This window comes from Phyllobates terribilis, unplaced genomic scaffold (assembly GCF_046119375.1).
Source record: "Phyllobates terribilis strain yellow unplaced genomic scaffold, ASM4611937v1 Scaffold_11__3_contigs__length_659146591, whole genome shotgun sequence".
Lineage (NCBI taxonomy): Eukaryota > Metazoa > Chordata > Amphibia > Anura > Dendrobatidae > Phyllobates > Phyllobates terribilis.
In genome coordinates this window covers 489,101,562-489,120,245 of record NW_027362771.1, presented here as the reverse complement: position 1 = coordinate 489,120,245, position 18,684 = coordinate 489,101,562, and the positions used below count along the sequence as shown (strand labels likewise).

Here is an 18,684-nt window from a genome sequence, read left to right as displayed (position 1 = left end):
ACATTGTTGTCACATGCAGTACACAACCAGTACTTGCCAGAAATTTCTGCTGCTCCTTTAATGTTGCCGTAGCCCTCTTTGCATCCTCCCAGACCAATTTTCTTCTCTTTTCACCAATTTTTGAGGGGCATCCATGGAAGGAGTAGTTGCCTAGTATTATAATTGCACACAGATGAGATTTGTGTATGGCGCCATTCACACAGACACGTGTGGTGCACAGTGTCTGGCTTACAGCCTAAGGGTACGCTCACACTAGCGTATAAAAAAAACTGTCCCATTCTCATCCAGGTGAGTGGGACGATTTTTTTCTCACTTGTCATCCGTGTGCTGTCCATCTGTGGTCCATATGCAATCCATTTTTCTTTCTCAGCAGCTAGTAATCATTTTCAGGACCATTTACAGTCACCCATTCTACAGAATTGTAATATATCCGTAAGATCAAGTGCCATACTGATGGCCTGTATGACATCCGATTTTTTTCTCACAATCATCAGATTCCGGAGTGAAAGTACAGCATGCTGCGATTTTTTTCTTCTCATGCCGAATACAGCTGACAAAAAAATATGCAGATCTGCTCTGCCCTATTGAACACCATTAGTCCGAGTGTAATCTTTTTTTTTCTCGCATTGCACTCGTCCAATTTATACGCTAGTGTAAGCGAACCCTAATAGTGACTCTCATACTATTAGATCAGTTAGGCTGCACAGCATTATATAAGTGCATCCCACAAAGACAGACACCCCAAATTACACAGCTTTGATCTTAGTATAGGGACTCGCAAGACAATGAGAACCCTTAAAGTGGGTCACAAGCTTGAAAATGTCAACTAATACCTCAAATATTTTATACATCTTTTTCATCTTTTCATTTTACAGATTTCCATTTTTAGGGAGGATGCTGCCAGAAACCTTAGTGCTGTCTGGGTAAATATAGGCTTCTGTACTTGTGGGGTGCACTTATATAGTGCTGGGCAGCCCACCTGATCTAATAGTAGGGGCGTTACTAATAGGCTGTAAGCCAGACAATGTGCATCACATGTACTTATGTGACTGGCGCCCTATGCAAGCCTCATCTGTTATGAAGAAACAGTGTATTAAGAATTTAATCAGCACAGAATTTTGGACCATGGTGTTAAAAAATTGGACATTCAATTTAAGGTGTAATATAATGTTTGCTGTCTATATAATCAAAGCATAATTATAGTTTTAATAAAGCTATGTATTTTTCAACCACTTATTCGATCCCCGTGGGATTTCACGCACAGAATGACTAAAATTGTGCCGACAGAACAGCTTTGCAGGAATACTGAATGATATTGCTTCCTATTGACTTCAAAACAATAGGTTTATAAGTATGTACACAGAGCAGCTGTACTGTGCGAGAATGGGATTCATGGTGTTCACAATTTTCAGCTACGGTGCCTTTACATCGGTAATTATGATCTCGCCATGAACACATGAAAAGTGGTGAATATTCAAAACCTCTAATGACATTCAGCAGACATAGCTTTATGAGTAAAAGCTGTAGACAAATGAAGAGAAAAAAAAAAGCAGAACATCTGTAATATACAATTGTATATATGATCCTTTAATTAAGATGTGTCCCCTAATGCAATTCAGGCATGGAGAGGCTAATAGAAATGTTTGCACCGTCTCATTGCCCATTGCCAAGGTTTAACGACCACGGACACAAAGGTGAGGACCACGCCCGTGAATGTGGAGGAGCGCTAACGCCAGCACAATCTTCAACTGGATGTTCCTCCTCTGATGCACATTCAGCTGAAGTGTATTGCGGTGCAGAGACCCGTCAGAGGCCAGCAGCTGACGTCGGCATGTATGAGACTGGGGGCGCATGGCAGTGACATCATGTGCTCCTGTCGCTTTCACACTAAAGTCAGCTGTTGGCTTCAAAAGAGGACGCTGTGCGGTGGGGGATCAGATGGGAGGTGAGTATACTTGTTTATTTTTTTCTATGCATTAAAGAACAGCAGCAGAACAGGGGACATATATATCAGGATGGGGAATATATACTGTATACTAGGATGGGGGATATAAATACCAGGATGGGGAATATACATACCAGGATGGAGGATGTGTATACCAGGATGGGGCCCAGGATGGGGGATATATATATACCAGGATGGGGCCCCAGATATGGGACATACATACCAGGATGGGGGATATATATATATATACCAGGATGGGGAATATACATACCAGGATGGAGGATGTGTATACCAGGATGGGGCCCAGGATGGGGGATATATATATACCAGGATGGGGCCCCAGATATGGGACATACATACCAGGATGGGGGATATATATATATACCAGGATGGGGCCCCGGATATGGGACATACATACCAGGATGGGGGATATATATACCAGGATGGGGCCAGGATGAGGGACATATATACCAGGATGGTGGATATATATACATATATATACCAGGATGGGGGGTACCCTGTCCAAATCTTGCACCGGGGCCCTTCAGACTCTAGTTACGCCACTGCCCATTGCACTACTGTCTTTACATGCTAGACACTTTGGGCCAGAGTCATTATTGCATTTGCGCCTTCTTTTTTTTTTTTTTTTGTCTATTTTTTGGTGTTTTTCGCCTTGTTATTCATCTGTGTCTTATTCTTCTTTTATTTTTTACCTCTTTTTAAAGTTTAAATGCGATTGCCTTGTTTGTTTGTTTTTTTGTTTGTTTTTAAAATGTTTGATATTGTGAGAGGGGCTTGGGGTTTACAGGTGTTTTCAGTTGATTCATCAATTGCAACTTTTTAAAAAGTCACTACATGTTTTACAAATGTACTCCGGTGTCAACCTGGAGTGATTTTTTTTTGTACATCTGTAATTTTTGTACAAATTTTGCAACATTTTAATGGAACGTGGAAATTTTTGCACTAAAAAGTTGCAAAACAGGAAAAAGAAGAACATTTTTTATCTGATGCAAATTTAATGAACCACATGCGCCATTTTAAAGAATTTGACACAAAAAATGTAAAAAAAATACCACAAAACAAGAAAAGAAAATAGCTTAAAAAAATGAAAAAGATAAATCGGCCCTTGGCTTTGTAAGACAAGTTGTTACTGAAATCTCTAGATGGCGAAACCAATGCTGTAATCACTTTGGAGCTGACTAACTAAAGTATGGAGTTCTTCACTCTCTATCCCTGCACATCCCTTACATACACCTGTGAACGAGTTATGTGCTATGCCCATTTTTTAATTATGAACACATTGGCACCCAAATGGCAGAAGTCTTTAGTCACCCAGAAATGTTGTTGGATACTAGCAACATTTCAAAAAGATATTGCTCACTTGGAAGAAATGAGCTTAATGGTTACAGACATATATACAATTGGTCAGAGTGATGATAAACGATAGACCAGGGGTCTCAAACACGCGGCCCGCGGGCCGCATGCGGCCCCTGAGGCTGCTTTATGCGGCCCGCAGGCACAGACCCCTTGACGATCCCGACCTGGTCCAGGAGGAGCCGCCGACAGCAGCGCTGCATTGCCACACAGAGACTGTTTCCCAGCACTGCATTTCCAATGTCAGCCGCCGGCCAATCAGAGGCCAGCAGCTGATATCTGCGTGTCGGCGCAGCGAGTATGACGTCATTGCCATATGCAGATGTCAGCTGCTGGCCTCTGATTGGCCGGCGGCTGACATTGGAAATGCAGTGCTGGGAAACAGTCTCTGTGTGGCAATGCAGCGCTGCTGTCGGCGGCTCCTCCTGGACCAGGTCGGGATCGTCAAGGGGTCTGACTCTGTGGTGCCTGCGGGCCACATCTGCAGGAAGGACGCCGAGGGAACGGAGGACAGGTGAGAATCATCTTTTTTTTTTTCTATTTTATGTGTGTGAAGAACAGCACAGGGGGCACATAGCCACAAGAGGGGACCTGGATGGGGCACATAGCCACAAGAGGGGACCTGGATGGGGCACATAGCCACAAGAGGGGACCTGGATGGGGCACATAGCCACAGGATGGGGACCTGGATGGGGCACATAGCCACAGGATGGGGACCTGGATGGGGCACATAGCCACAAGAGGGGACCTGGATGGGGCACATAGCCACAAGATGGGGACCTGGATGGGGCACATAGCCACAAGAGGGGACCTGGATGGGGCACACAGCCACAGGACGGGGACCTGGATGGTGCACATAGCCACAAGAGGGGACCTGGATGGGGCACATAGCCACAAGAGGGGACCTGGATGGGGCACATAGCCACAAGAGGGGACCTGGATGGGGCACATAGCCACAAGAGGGGACCTGGATGGGGCACATAGCCACAAGATGGGGACCTGGATGGTGCACATAGCCACAAGAGGGGACCTGGATGGGGCACATAGCCACAAGAGGGGACCTGGATGGGGCACATAGCCACAAGAGGGGACCTGGATGGGGCACATAGCCACAAGATGGGGACCTGGATGGTGCACATAGCCACAAGAGGGGACCTGGATGGGGCACATAGCCACAAGAGGGGACCTGGATGGGGCACATAGCCACAAGAGGGGACCTGGATGGGGCACATAGCCACAGGATGGGGACCTGGATGGGGCACATAGCCACAAGAGGGGACCTGGATGGGGCACAGAGCCACAAGATGTGGACCTGGATGGGGCACATAGCCACAGGATGGGGACCTGGATGAGGCACATTAGTACAAGATGGGCGCCAGGATGGGGAACGTTGCCACAGGATGGGGACCTGGATGGGGCACAGAGCCACAAGATGGGGACCTGGATGGGGCACAGAGTCACAAGATGGGGACCAGAGCCACAAGATGGGGACCTGGATGGGGAACATTGTCACAGGATGGGGACCTGGATGGGGCACATAGCCACAGGATGGGGACCTGGATGAGGCACATTAGTACAAGATGGGCGCCAGGATGGGGAACGTTGCCACAGGATGGGGACCTGGATGGGGCACATTAGTACAAGATGGGGACTTGGATGGGGAACATTACTACAAGATGTTTTCCATTATTACTATATGATGCTAATTGTAAGACAATATTACTGTATGTGGCCAATTGGGGGAAATAAAATTGTAAAAAAAATAAAAAATAAAATAAAGCATGAAAAAATATTGGGCACTAAAAATGCTGTTTTATATGTAAACTAAAGTAAACACAAAAAAGTGCACGTTTATTATCGCCACATCCATAACGACCCAAGCCATAAAAAAATAAACACGGCAAAAATGTTCAAAAGGTGTATACAAAAAAAATGGTATCACTAAAAATGTCACATTGAACAAAGAATGCGGCCCCCCAAATTCAAATTTTTTCCATGTGCGGCCCATATACCCAGCCGAGTTTGAGACCCCTGCGATAGACCATTATAAATCACAAATGATTTAATCATCAAGTTATTGTGACGCCTTTAAAAAGGAGACTCAACAGGCGGCATCCTGGAAGACTTGTCTCCTAACACAATATTAGAAAACGTCCTTTATTTTCTAGAGCAGATAGCCAGTACTAAAGAGCAATTCTGTCTTGATCAGGTCCGGACGGTCTATGTGTTATGTGATTAGCAATTCATGTGAATGAGCAGCATGGGGAAAGGCTGGCAGATGCTAAAGAGAATTACAGCAGCTTTGTCTGTAATATTCAATACAAATCTGGACACTGGTTCATAAAGAAGCTTGGAGGGTCGTAGTTATGAGCAAATGTTAACCCCTTCCCAATGTACATCACATGCTGTAGCCCGCAGCATATAACCTGCAGATGCCAGGTGTGTTATACAGCCGGCATCTGCCTGTAACAGCACCTGCCAGAGCTATCTCTGATTTCGGCTGTTTCACCATTGAAATGCTGCTGTCAATCACTAAAAGAGGCATTTAAATAGCTGGATTTTGGTGTGCACTGGCTCCCATAGTCCCATGGCACAATCACTGGGTGCCGATGAGTTGTCATGGCTCCCATGGGCTTGTATTTCCTCCTCTGAAGCCTAGCCTGTGGACTGTATGTATACCTGCATGTAACAGCAGCAATTGGAGCTAAGTGCTGATCCCTGCTGTTAACCATTTAAATGCCACAGTCAATCTATGAAAGCAGCATTTAAGACAAATTATTATGGGGGCACAGTTCTGGGCACTTATCAGCCCCTGCCTCACAATGCAATACAATGGGTTGTCATGGCAGCCGGGTGCCTGCTGAAGGTCCCCATGGCTGCCGTATCGGTGTGTCGGTATTCCTATGAAGCTCAGCTGCAAGCTGGGCTTCACAGGAAACCATATTTTTTGCTGTATACTGCAATACTGTGGCATTTCAGTGTATAGAACAAGTCATCAAATGATTTCAGGTTCAAGTCCCCAGAGGGACTTAAAAAAAAAGTGTGGGCCGCACGGTGGCTCAGTGGGTTCAAATCCCACCAAGGACAACATCTGCAAGGAGTTCGTATGTCCTCTCCATGTTTGCGTGGGTTTCCTCCGGGTTCTCCGGTTTCCTCCCATACTCCAAGGATATACTGATAGGGAATTTAGATTGTGAGCCCCAATGAGGACAGTGCCGATATTGTCTGTGAAGCGCTGTGGAATTAACGATGCTATATAAGTGAGTAAAATAAATAAATAAAATTAAAAGTTAAAAAAAAATGTAAAACAAATATATAAAAAAAATCTTAAATTCAAATCAACCCCTTCTCTCCAATTAAAAATAAAGACATTAAAAAAAATAAACATATTTGTTATAATCGCATCCGTAAAAAGTCTGAGCTTTAAAAATATAAAATTATTTAACTCATACAGTAAACATCGTAAAGAAAGCATAATTGGAATTCTAGACTTGCCATTTTTCGGTTGCTGTGCCTCCCCCCCAAAAAAATGCAATAAATAGCAATTGAAACAATGTACCTCAAAATGGTATCAATGAAAACTTGAGCTCGCCATGCAAAAAACAAGCCCTCGCGAAAAAATGAAAAAATTTCACACCATTTTGTTTTTTTGCTTTTTTACAAATTTCTGAATTTTTCTCACCACTAGCATAAAAAAATATAAATTTGGTATCTGCGCAATTGTGATGACCTGACATTTTTATCGAACAATGAACACCATAATAATAATAATAATAATAATAATAATAATAATAATAATAAAATCAGTGGAGGAATTGCATTTTTCTCTCCATTTCATCTCATTTGGATTTTTCTCCTGTTTTTCAGTACATTATATGTAAAAATGGTGTCATTAAATATACAACCCGTCCCTCAAAAACAAAAGTTTATATGGCAAAGTCATTAAAAAAAAAGTTATTGCTATTGGAAGAAGGGGAGAATAAAATGAAAGTGTAAAACTCAAAAAATCTGTAATGGGTTATTTGTCATTTTCCTCTAAATTTTCTCCCAATTAAAATGATGCACCCCATGTCCTGAAAACTTCTTCTGATTGAGACAACTGTTTCAGAGCTTTATGGTTATCTGTAATCCGACATCCGATAATCTAGAAAATCTGCTAATCCTCCACATCCGACGTTCATAGGGCTCAAACACTCCATATCTTTCTGGTGAAATGATCTTTTATTGCGTGTGATGCTTTGACCTGATCCTGGCGATGTAAGGTCGCCTCTCCCAAGTATTTTCCAGAATTGCATTATGTTTGATGACTTTAGGGAATGGTCTGTCTCAGCCTTTATTTACTCAGCAGAGTTAGCAGGTCGCATTGGGAGCTCTGGGCAATGGGATAACAGTGTGCTAAGGAAAATAAGGGATTTATGAAGCCCCTGCGTGTGTTTTCCATCTACAGACAGTAAGGACAGACACTGTATAAGCTCCCTGACACTGAACGCTGAGCAGGTACATGCTACTTGTGATGTATTTTCCTTACAGTGGAGCATGGCTCTGGTTCATGGCGGCTGTTTTATAGTACTTTATCATTATTAACGTGTCAGGGATAATGGTGACATTAAAGCATTTTGCGGCTCGCTCATTTTTGCTGTTTAACATTACATCTGTTCACTGCAATAAAACATCCCCGGGGTGTGGGTCATACAGCAGTTTATCTGTCATTTTCCTCTTGTGAAGTGCTGCTGCTCCTGTTCAACAATAAGTTAACCTATTCTATCTGGAGAACAGTCATAACATTACATGATGCGGATCTCTGCTTTCACCATTTATTAGCACATTTATATGAAAATCTGTATCTCACATAATCCGTTACTAGGCATTTACCCGTTTGTTCACTTAGGCCTATACAGGCTACATGTCCTTTTGTGCAAAACCTGCGGTAAAGCATTGTCTCGCTGCTCTCATCCCCTACAACAAGATAAATCTGATTTTGTGCACTCAACACTCTAATTTTACCAGGGACTGTCCCAGATCTCATGCTCTGAAACTTGACGTTCATTCCTTATCAGTGGACAGTTCCCCTTAGGGTAGGTGTACGCGACAGTTCTGTCTCCATCCGAGAAAAACAGACTGTTCTGATCAGAGTTTGATCAGAGTGGCATCAGTTTTTCTCGGAGGTGGAGAGAATAAATAGAAAAGTTTATTTAATTACTTTACTCACTTATATAGCTTTGTTGATTCCCCAGAGCTTTACAGAAATCATCATCACTGTCCCCATTGGGGCTCACAATCTAGATTCCCTATCAGTATGTCTTTGGAGTGTGGGAGGAAACCGGAGAACCCCGGAGGAAACCAACACAAACATGAGGAGGACATACAAACTCCTTGCAGATGTCCTTGGTGCCCACCCTCTCCACTCTGTCTACACTCTGTCAGTCCTTGAAAATCGGACTGCACTCGGATGTCATCTGAGTGCAGTTAAGCGTTTTTCACGGACACATAGACTCGCATTGTCGATTTTAATCAAATACAAAATGTTCAGAGCCCCATAAAATATTAAGTGCTAACTGTGAAAACCACAGATAGAACTTATCCAATATACAGTGGGGAAATGAGTATTTGGTGCATTGCAGATTTGGCAAGTTTTCCCACCTACAAAGAATGGAGAGGTCTGTAATTTTTATTGTAGGTACACTTCACCTGTGAAAGACAGAATCTAAATATAATAACAGAAAATCACATTGTATGATTTTTAAATTAAATATTTATTTTCTCCACTGTAATCGTTTGTGTGCACAAGCCCTTAAACAGGACATTTCACCAGATTGAGCACGTTAAACTGGCTGGCCACATCATGGAATAGTGACTGCAGAGCTGAATAAAACCTTTTATAATTTTTCATTTTTCCTCTCCGTAAACAGAGATATTAGCTTGTTAAGTTTAGATTCAAATTTTTGTTAAGACCAAGTGGACATTACCAGAGATTCTTCTCTGTTAGAGTGTACTTTTTTCCCTGCATGTTGTTGACCAATCACAAGCATGAGGTGTCTGTCATTCAGGAGAGAAAAAAAAGCACCCAGAAGGTCAGAAGAACATGCTTTCTCCTCTGAGATGTAATGAAATATAGCCTTAATCTCTGCAGTTCTTGTACAGTATAGAGCAGAGCTAAGTGTGACTACAAATACCCCCAGGTTTCTTCTCAGGGCAGTCAATGTGGGGGGAGGGGCATACAGCTGAGGTGATAGGGTGATGAGAGGAGACCTGCACAGGCATTGGAAATCATTCTTAACTGCAACCACCTCCTTTTTCCCCACATTGACTCACTCAGCTGTACTGTACTCCCCTCTCCCCACACTGACTGCTGTGACATGAAAGCTGGAGGTGTTTGTAATGACACATAGCTGTACTTCCCCTCCCACAAAATAGTACCCACACCAAGACAACAATCTTTGCTAATGCCCGTTTGGTCTTAGTTTATAAAGTTAAGATTCTAATTTATGTTAATATCTGTGCAATGGAAATGAGAAATGAAAAAATAAAAATAGTCATTTTATTCTGCTCTGCAGCCACTATTTCACGATGTTGTCAGTTTAACATGCTAAAACTCAGCATGCATTTCTCCGGCCATTGTATAATAGCTTGTCTTCTTTGAACTGAAAATCTCCTGTTATATTCAGTGTCACAAAAAGGAGAAGAGGAAACAAGAAATAAATACCTCTTCCCATTTCCAGACTCATCTCAGAGTTTCTCTGCCAGAGATGGATTACACTTGACAACAAGCAGTGGACAAGAATGGAAACACCAAGTAGCAAGGACTTTACAGTGATTTATTTGGGAGGAGGATGGTAGGGCAACATCATCTTTAACCAGAGGAATTTGCTGATGATCATATCTATGAAATGAGATTAAGTTACCTGAATATACAACCAATTAATTTCCATAAAGCTTGTAAATTTCACTGTTATGTTCCTTCATTCTTTTAACTTATGGGAATGATCTCCTGAATTTTTGTATTCTTAGTAAGAGTTAAATTGTCATCTTATGACAAACTACCGTATATTACTTGGAAAACCACATTACTTGAAAAACCAAATTATGCACATCCACATGACATACCTTAATTTTCTGCATCTTTTGTCTGGCCTAGTGTTCAGAATAATTTGTAGGGGGAGTAATCTGTGACAATGTTCCTTTAATGCTAATCACTAACAGAAATAATCATTTGGAATGATCATGTGTTAGTAAATGTGGTCACCTAGGATATGCAAACAAACCATAACACCAATACATAAGTAATGCATAGTAAAAAGTAAAAAAAAGATTTAATGCAGACATACATACAAAGCTACACCTTTTCTATTTGTAATTAGCAAAATAGCCCAAATATTAGAAAGTGGGTGTAGGCGAGGGAACAGAGTCCCCCCCAGCACCCTCCAATACCGACTCAAAAGCAACATTTTTTTGACAAGAGGAAAACAGAGTCATCATGGTTTAAAAAGAAATACATATTTTATTGAAAAATTAATTTAAAATTTTTTTTTTTAATCCAAAAACAAAAATAAGAAGCAAGTGAAGAGCAAGGTGGACAATGAAATATCCAAATTAGCCAAACAGACCTGCCTCAATACTAGATACTCAATCAAATAGACATAACTTTACAGTTGGAGAAGAATTTTACCATCAGAGTGGAAAAAACGCTGCACCCAAAATTCTTGACCAATAGAATAAAGATTATAAAAATATAAGTAATAGACCTAAAATTTTAATAAGGTACAACATGATGTCAAGATTGACAAGCTATTGTTGAACCAACCATGTGGTGGCGCACTCTATAGTGCACTGCTAAAAAGCAGCCAAACCAGACTTGTCAAATAAGGTGCAGCGTGCATATTTGTATTAATATAAAGTTATGCAGATAGGAGAACATCTCCACACATTCCCTCCCCTCCCCCCCCACAGAAAAAAGGAGAGGGAAGTGACCTCTTCTGTACTCTTAGGCTGTGTGCCCACGTAGCGTTTTTCAAGCGTTTTTGATGCGGAATTTCCGCAGCGGAAACGCTTGTAAAACGCTTGGTAACCCGCACCCCATGGTCCCCAATGGGATTCCGCAAGTTCTGTGCACATGCTGCGGATTTTTCCGCAGCGTTTATGCTGCGTTCAAAAATCCGCAGCATGTCAATTAATTTTGCGTTTCCGCAAGCAGAATTGCCATAGTCCAATGCATAAAAAACGCAAGGCAATTCCGCATGTGGAAAACGCGTGATAAACGCGCGAAAAACGCGCGATAAACGCGTGCGGAATTCCGCATGTGTTTTTCCGGGAGAGGACTTGCATTTATGCAGCAGAAATTTTCTGCTTCATAAATGCAACGTGGGCACATAGCCTTAGGCTAAGTGCCAGGGGAGATGTGTCACTTAAATAGACATGAGGGAGATAGTTGTCTTACCAAAGGTGATAGGCAGTCAGTAGGCAATTCAGATAAGGAACCACGTGCGTGGTCAAGAATTTTGGGTGCAGCGTTTTTTCCACTCTGATGGTAAAATTCTTCTCCAACTGTAAAGTTATGTCTATTTGATTGAGTATCTAGTATTGAGGCAGGTCTGTTCGGCTAATTTGGATATTTCATTGTCCACCTTGCTCTTCACTTGCTTCTTATTTTTGTTTTTGGATTAAAAAAAAAAAAATTTTAATTAATTTTTCAATAAAATATGTATTTCTTTTTAAACCATGATGACTCTGTTTTCCTCTTGTCAAAAAAACCTTTTCTATTTGTAGCTAATCTATTTAAAAATGGAGCTTCACTTTAATTTGGCCGGCCACGGGCAATTATTCCCATGCGAGTAATTATGCCTTTATTTTTGGGTTTAATGTGGAAAGCATCCGTTGTTGTTTTTTTACTGACATTTTTCATATTGAGATAAACAATTTAGATTTGTTTGCAATTTTAGCAAATAAGTCTTTCCAGTCATTAGCCCAAATGTATCTTTCATGATTAATAGTAAAAATGACTATCATGGCACTAACAAGTATTTTTACAGATCCAGAATACAACACCTTAAGACTGCTGCAATACATGCTGTACCTCTGATTTAAAGAGTCATCGATATGATATCAGTGGGTGTCTGACAACCAGAACCCCCACTAATAAGCTGAAATCTGCGGCATCCAGATAAAAGCAATGTACAGGTGTGAATGGAACACCTCACCTATGTACATTGCTTACTGGCTGCTTATGAGTACTGGACCTTATCTCTCGTTCCAGTGAAAGGAATAAAAAGTGCTGTCAGATTACCGCTGATCAGTCTATCTCATATTGATCCATTGACTAGGTCATCAATTGTTAAGTCCTGGACCCTTTAATATCTATTACAGAGATACATTCTTGAGAAACATTGCCCCATGAAGGCACGATACAGCGGCCCATGAAGTTCCTCCAAGTCTTTCATGTATAAACATACAAACTCAATGCTTCTTCGCACAATCTCCCTTTATTTAGCCTTCCCATGTATATGGATCCAGGAGCAAGGGCTTAGTAATTATAAAACAATTTTTTTTGCAGTGTGGACCTCTGCTGCTAAGAAGCAGTATAAAACAGTATAAGGCTATATGTCATCAATTCAATTTTTTTTTACATGCCCTTTTTCAGATTTTTTTTATGCATTACTTTATTCCTATAAAGAAGTCTGTGGGAAAATTGCTTGAAAATAATGCCATAACTAGTGCATATTACATTTAAAAAAAATCATAGACTCAAAAAACTCTATATGTGTGAAAAAACACCAAAAAAAGGCAATGTTTGTTCTGAATTTAAAACTCTTCGAGGCTCAGTCATTTTATAGAATTTTTCTTCCTCTTTGCCAGACAACTTTTTAACTCCGTATGTGGGCTTCTTTTTTTACAGAACGGCTTGTAGCTTTGAATGGCACAATTCACTTTATCCTATCAGGTTCTGAAAAATAGAAATAAAAGTGAAGTGAAAATGAAACAAAAAAAACATGAATTTTGCCATTGTTCTTTTGGGTTTTGTTTTTACAGCATCAACTTAATGATTAAATTTATTTTATTTACTTATTTTTGCTACTTAAATGGGTTGTTCTATACTGAACCACCCCATCTTGTGATATTGTCATGTCATAGGACTGCCAATCAATAGCCAATCAACAGTTACTGATTGGCTGCAGCCTTACCATTCTGTCAGAGTGGTCAGCTAGGGACACGGCGAAGCCATTGGAGGACTGGCGCTGGTCTGTTAGGTAAGAATGCAGTGTTTTTATTGTTTGATGGATAGTGCAGCTACTAAGGAGGCGTTGTCCAGTAGTTGACAACCCCTTTAAAAAGAAATTGCAAAAATTTGCAAAAAAAAAATTGGTTTGTCACCATCTTAATTTAACATTTTTGGTCAATGTAGATGTATGATTACTTGTTTTTTTCGAGAACGAGGAGTAGTTTTTATTCAAACTGTGTGGGGGTCTATGTGACTTTCTGATCTATTTTTATGGCAATTTTTGGGGGGGAGGCAAAGTCACCAAAAAACAGCGATTCCACCATTTCAGTTTTTTTCATTTTGGCATTCATCATGCTGTATATACTATATACTATTGGTCTAGACAGTTGTGCATGTAGTGATATTAAATCTGCCTTATATTTTTTTATATTTTATTTTTGTTTAGGTAAAAGGTGGTGATTTGAACGTTTATATTGTTCAGGTGAGGGGTTTATATTTTATAAAAATACTTTTTTTTCTACATTAGTACCCTAAGGCACTTGAATCTGTGATCCCTTGATTGCTCACTCCTGAGGCTGCTGCACACATGTAGTGTACACATCCAATGTACATGTACGGCCTATGTCACCAAGGATTAATATTTCCCAAATGATTTCTAGCTAACATACAGCAGAAAGCAAAAGGCGCCATGAAAAATGCTGCAAAAATGTATGCATTAAAAAAAATACCATGTTGTAAACCACCCTAACAAGGGCACAGGGCACGAATGCTGTTATTCACCCGGTTTTTCTAACTGTGTACATCTTTCCAAGAGCATGAAAAAATATATTCAATCTATATGTCATTTTTCTCTCAGTTCTAAATATAATGGAAAAGTTACATAGTGAGATAGAAAGGGATCATTACTTCAGCCAGAGGAAGCTGAAAAGGCGAAACTGTTGATGAGTCAAGCTTTATAACCCATTAATCACTATGACATAAAGAATAGTCGCTTCAAACTGGAATTGTAAAAAAGGTTTTTTTTCCATTAAATTCCAAGAACAAATTTATAGATAATTATTATGCATGGCAGAATTATGAAGGTCCCATGCAGAGCTGTGTGTACAAGCTGTACGGAGGCACGCAACTCCATACTGTGTGTGTTGTTGTGAGATATTATATAAGTTGCTGAATTAGGGAGATATCCTCCCCCAGACGCAATGTTCTATCATATCTCCATAAGACAGTAGCCAAGTTCACACAGAATAAAATTGTAGGCACAGAGAACTATAGAAGGATTCTAGGTGAAATTTGTGGCATTTCATCGAAACTTGGGGCTCTTTATAGGATTTTTTTTTCTGCTGTTGAACACCCTACAACAATATGAAGTAATAGAAAATCTAGAGCAGAATTGGACTCTCTTCACATTGTAGCTACCCTCTGCTCCATTGGGTGGTGTTGGGGCACAAACATTAATGCCTTGGTATGACTGCTGCCTATGCATCACTGGGGTCAATCAGTATTTAGTGAGAGTCGTATAAAAAATAGAAGAAAAGGCACCTACAAAATGGGATCTAGGGATATACAGTATGTGACAGAAATCACATGGAATTTTTCCAAAATGTGATGAAATTTGCTATGTTTACATACTAACATTAGATGTTAGCATAGGGATGTTCAAGTCTGCCTCCAAATCACACTGGGAATTCCCCCACCAAACCCTTGACCCATCAAGGAACACCCACTTTCAGGTTCGGTTTAAATAAATTACATCCCTTTTCCAGCTCTGGACAACCACAAATTTGCTGACATTGTATCTGAAAAATTGGGACTTGTGGCAATTATGTGTTTGCTAAAGGATTTTACATTTCTCATTCTCTAACCTATGTCACCACGTAGAGCTTATCCTGATCAGCTATAATTTGGGGACATTATACATTTTTATCTATATAGGATTTGTGTAACATCCCTGGCGGCGTGCTGGCATGGCTTACCATCTCCCACCATGCAAGACCGCCAACTTATTTACCAGTCCAGGCTGCACACTATGCTCGTCTATCTGCTGTGTGCATGTCTCTTGTCTGCTGGCTTAAGGCGGTGGCGCTGGCACTTCCTGATTCTTAAAGTTACAGTGTGCGCAGTCCTAATGCATCCCCAGCCTATTGCTGTGAGTCACTGGATACTTAAACCTCCTCCACACAGTGGGAGGTGCCTGAGCAACACTTTCTTTCAGTGTGTTCTGTGCAACTGAGTTGCCAGGTCCTGTCCTGTATCTTGTCTGTTTCCACCATCCTGGGGGCTGAGTACCTAGGCCTGTTACCTGTATCTGTGACTTCTAGTCTTTTCCGCCACCCTGGGGGCTGAATGCCCAGGCTCGTTCCTGTATCTCGTTCCAGTGTCAGTTCCTGTCTGAACTGTGTCTTAGCGCATTATCTGTTTGTCTCTATGTTCGATCCTTCCCTTTTCCTGCAGTGTCTGAACCAGTACCTAACTCCTACCCATTGTCTCTGTACTTCTGTTTGTGAGTTTTGTGTCCACTTGCTAATTCTTTGCAAGTACCTTGTGTGTATCTGGTTCTGCTTGTCCCGTTTCCCTGCCTCCGTATCTACCTCCTGTGTTCTAGCTATCATCCTGTGTTTCCCAGTCTGTTCCATGTGAACAGAGCCCTGTCCTGTCCTCTGCACCTGTGGCTCTGCTCTGCTCCGCTTGTCCTCTGCACCTGCGGCTCTGCTCTGCTCCGCTTGTCCTCTGCACCTGCGGCTCTGCTCTGCTTGTCCTCCACACCTGCGGCTTTGCTGTGCTCTGCTCTGCTTGTCCTCCGCACCTGCGGCTCTGCTCTGCTTGTCCTCCGCACCTGCGGCTCTCCTCTGCTCCGCTTGTCCTCCGCACCTGCGGCTCTGCTCTGCTCAGCCTCCCCCCCGCACCTGCGGCTCTGCTCTGCTCCGCCTCCCCTCCGCACCCGTGGCTCTGCTCTGCTCCGCCTCCCCTTTGCACCTGCGGCTCTGCTCTGCTCTGCTCCGCCCGTCTGTATACCAGCCGTGCTTGCCAGTACCCGCACCTCTGTATACCAGCCGTGCCTGTCAGTACCCGCCCGTCTGTATATCAGCCGTGCCTGTCAGTACCCGCCTGTCTGTATACCAGCCGTGCCTGTCAGTACCCGCCCGTCTGCATGCCAGGCGTGCCTGTCAGTACCCACCAGTCTGCATACCAGCCGTACCTGTCAGTACCCGCCAGTCTGCATACCAGCCAAACCTGCCCGTTCCTGCATTCCCCGTTGTGGGTCAACAGCTGTGTGACCGGGGTCTGACCTGGAGTAGCACCTGGGCCACCTCACTCGTCCCTCCTCAGACCACGGAGTCGATTAAGCCACCGTGCGTCCGTGGTAGGATCTGGTGAGGCCCCTAGTCACGCCCCTCCAGGCACTCCTCGGTTCGTGGCCCAGTGGGGCCACTAACCACGCTCACGCCACACAGTCCGGGCGTGAGCGTAACAATATGGAATGGGGTCTTTTTTTATTTTGAGCACCACTCCAGCATTTTTTTATTGCAGCCCTGGAATGGTGCTTCTAATTTAAGGACCCTGCATCTAGTCTGATACTTACTAGCTGCCGACTTCATCTTCTTCCCCGCTGCTCCCGTCGGTCTCTGGCAGTTTGTGACCTGCTGGATTGTTTCAATGTTTCGTGAAGCAAGCCAAAGGTCATAATACAAGTCTAAGGAAAGTCTCCTTATGGCTCTCACAGACTTGCATTGAGTACTTATGACGTAGCTTCTTACTTCCAGCCAGTCAGAAGCTGTGGTCACAAGATGGCGCTGCGGAACCGGAGCTGAGCCAAAAAAAGTTAAGAAGCCGGAGGGTGAGTATAAGACGGGGTCAGGGATCTTGTGTTAGTACAACCCCTCCAGTAAAAAGCAGAAGATAAGTAAACTACTGAGAGCACCACCTATAAATAAGGGATCAACCAATAACACACTGAAAAGCAGTACTAATTAAAAAGTCACTGTATCTGATTTCTCAATATTATTACATTGTTTTAGGTGGACATTCCTATTGTTTAGTAGTTTAACTTGAAGTGGACACAGGAGGAGGGGTGTTAGTCTTATTATGGAAACACCCAGCGGATCATTTATTCTGTAGCATTTTTGCTTTTTAAAATGTTTTTCAATCATACTTGTCATTGTTTGCTTGTTTTGTTAAATAAATTTGTATTGCATTATATTTGGTGATCCCAATTTTTTTCTTAGCACACTTCTTTTCTTTTTTTAAATTAGTACTACCCCTTTGGAGTTGAAAAAAAAAACCCCACTGGACTGGTGCTTTAAATGCATATTTTGGGCTAAAATAAACCATTTTTTAAAATAGGGTCATTAACAATTTTGAACTGTTTGGCTTCCACAGCATTAAGATTTAACAGCAATCAGCTGGCTCAAAATCGATTTAACAGTGAAGTTCTTCAGTCAGTTCATCTGATCGCAAGGTCTGTAACCCTTATCTTTCTTCTCTTGAACAGTTTTTTCAGGTGATTTTAACAAAATAAATTTAATTTGATCATAAATCAGTTTAGAAGATCATTCATGGGAGGATAGATAAGAGCTACAGACCCCGCCATTGAGAAAAGCTTTTAAATGGATTTCATTGTTAAAGAAGCACTCCTCCCATAAAAGTATTTCATATATTACAGTCATCATATTATATAGCACTATGTACTTGCAATTGCCCATTTTGCCTTTCTACTCAGTTATTCTGTTTTCCATTAGGTCTATGACACTACGTGATTAAAAACGGGCTAGTTGAATCCTTCTAAACTCTATGTAGAAACAGGAAGTCTCTTTTCCCTGCATGACTCATCATTAGAACTAAAATTCTACATCACTGACAAAAGGAAACAAGGAAGAGAGATGAAACCAAGGAGTAGGAGTGGAGCAGCTTGGTCAGGAGTTGAAGAGGAGGTAGAACTGGGCTGCCAGGGGGACTTTGCAGTGATTTAAAATTGTAGCTCCAATGATGATTCATGCAGGGAAAAGAGATGTCCTGTTCTACTTTAATGGGAGTGCTTCTTTAAAGGTATTTTCAAAGACTTCTCAACATTTAGCAGCCTCAAGATCAAAAGTTATGACACCCCTTTAATCAGTCACCAGATTGCTTTAGCCAATCACAGGCCATAGCTACCATG

The 18,684-nt window shown here is 41.8% G+C and overlaps 1 protein-coding gene across 3 annotated transcripts in view; it reads left to right on the top strand.

The window, feature by feature from the left end:
- The window catches only part of ADRA1A (adrenoceptor alpha 1A), a 251,406-nt gene that overhangs the window by 132,583 nt on the left and 100,139 nt on the right, over positions 1-18,684 (top strand). The window contains exon 1 of one of the 3 annotated variants that reach the window (XM_073653536.1): positions 17,907-17,988. The exons of the other annotated variants lie outside the window; for them this stretch is intronic. The gene's annotated coding sequence lies outside the window, so the exon portion shown is untranslated. Of the gene's footprint in view, positions 1-17,906; positions 17,989-18,684 lie in introns of those variants that run through there. 3 annotated transcript variants of the gene reach the window in all.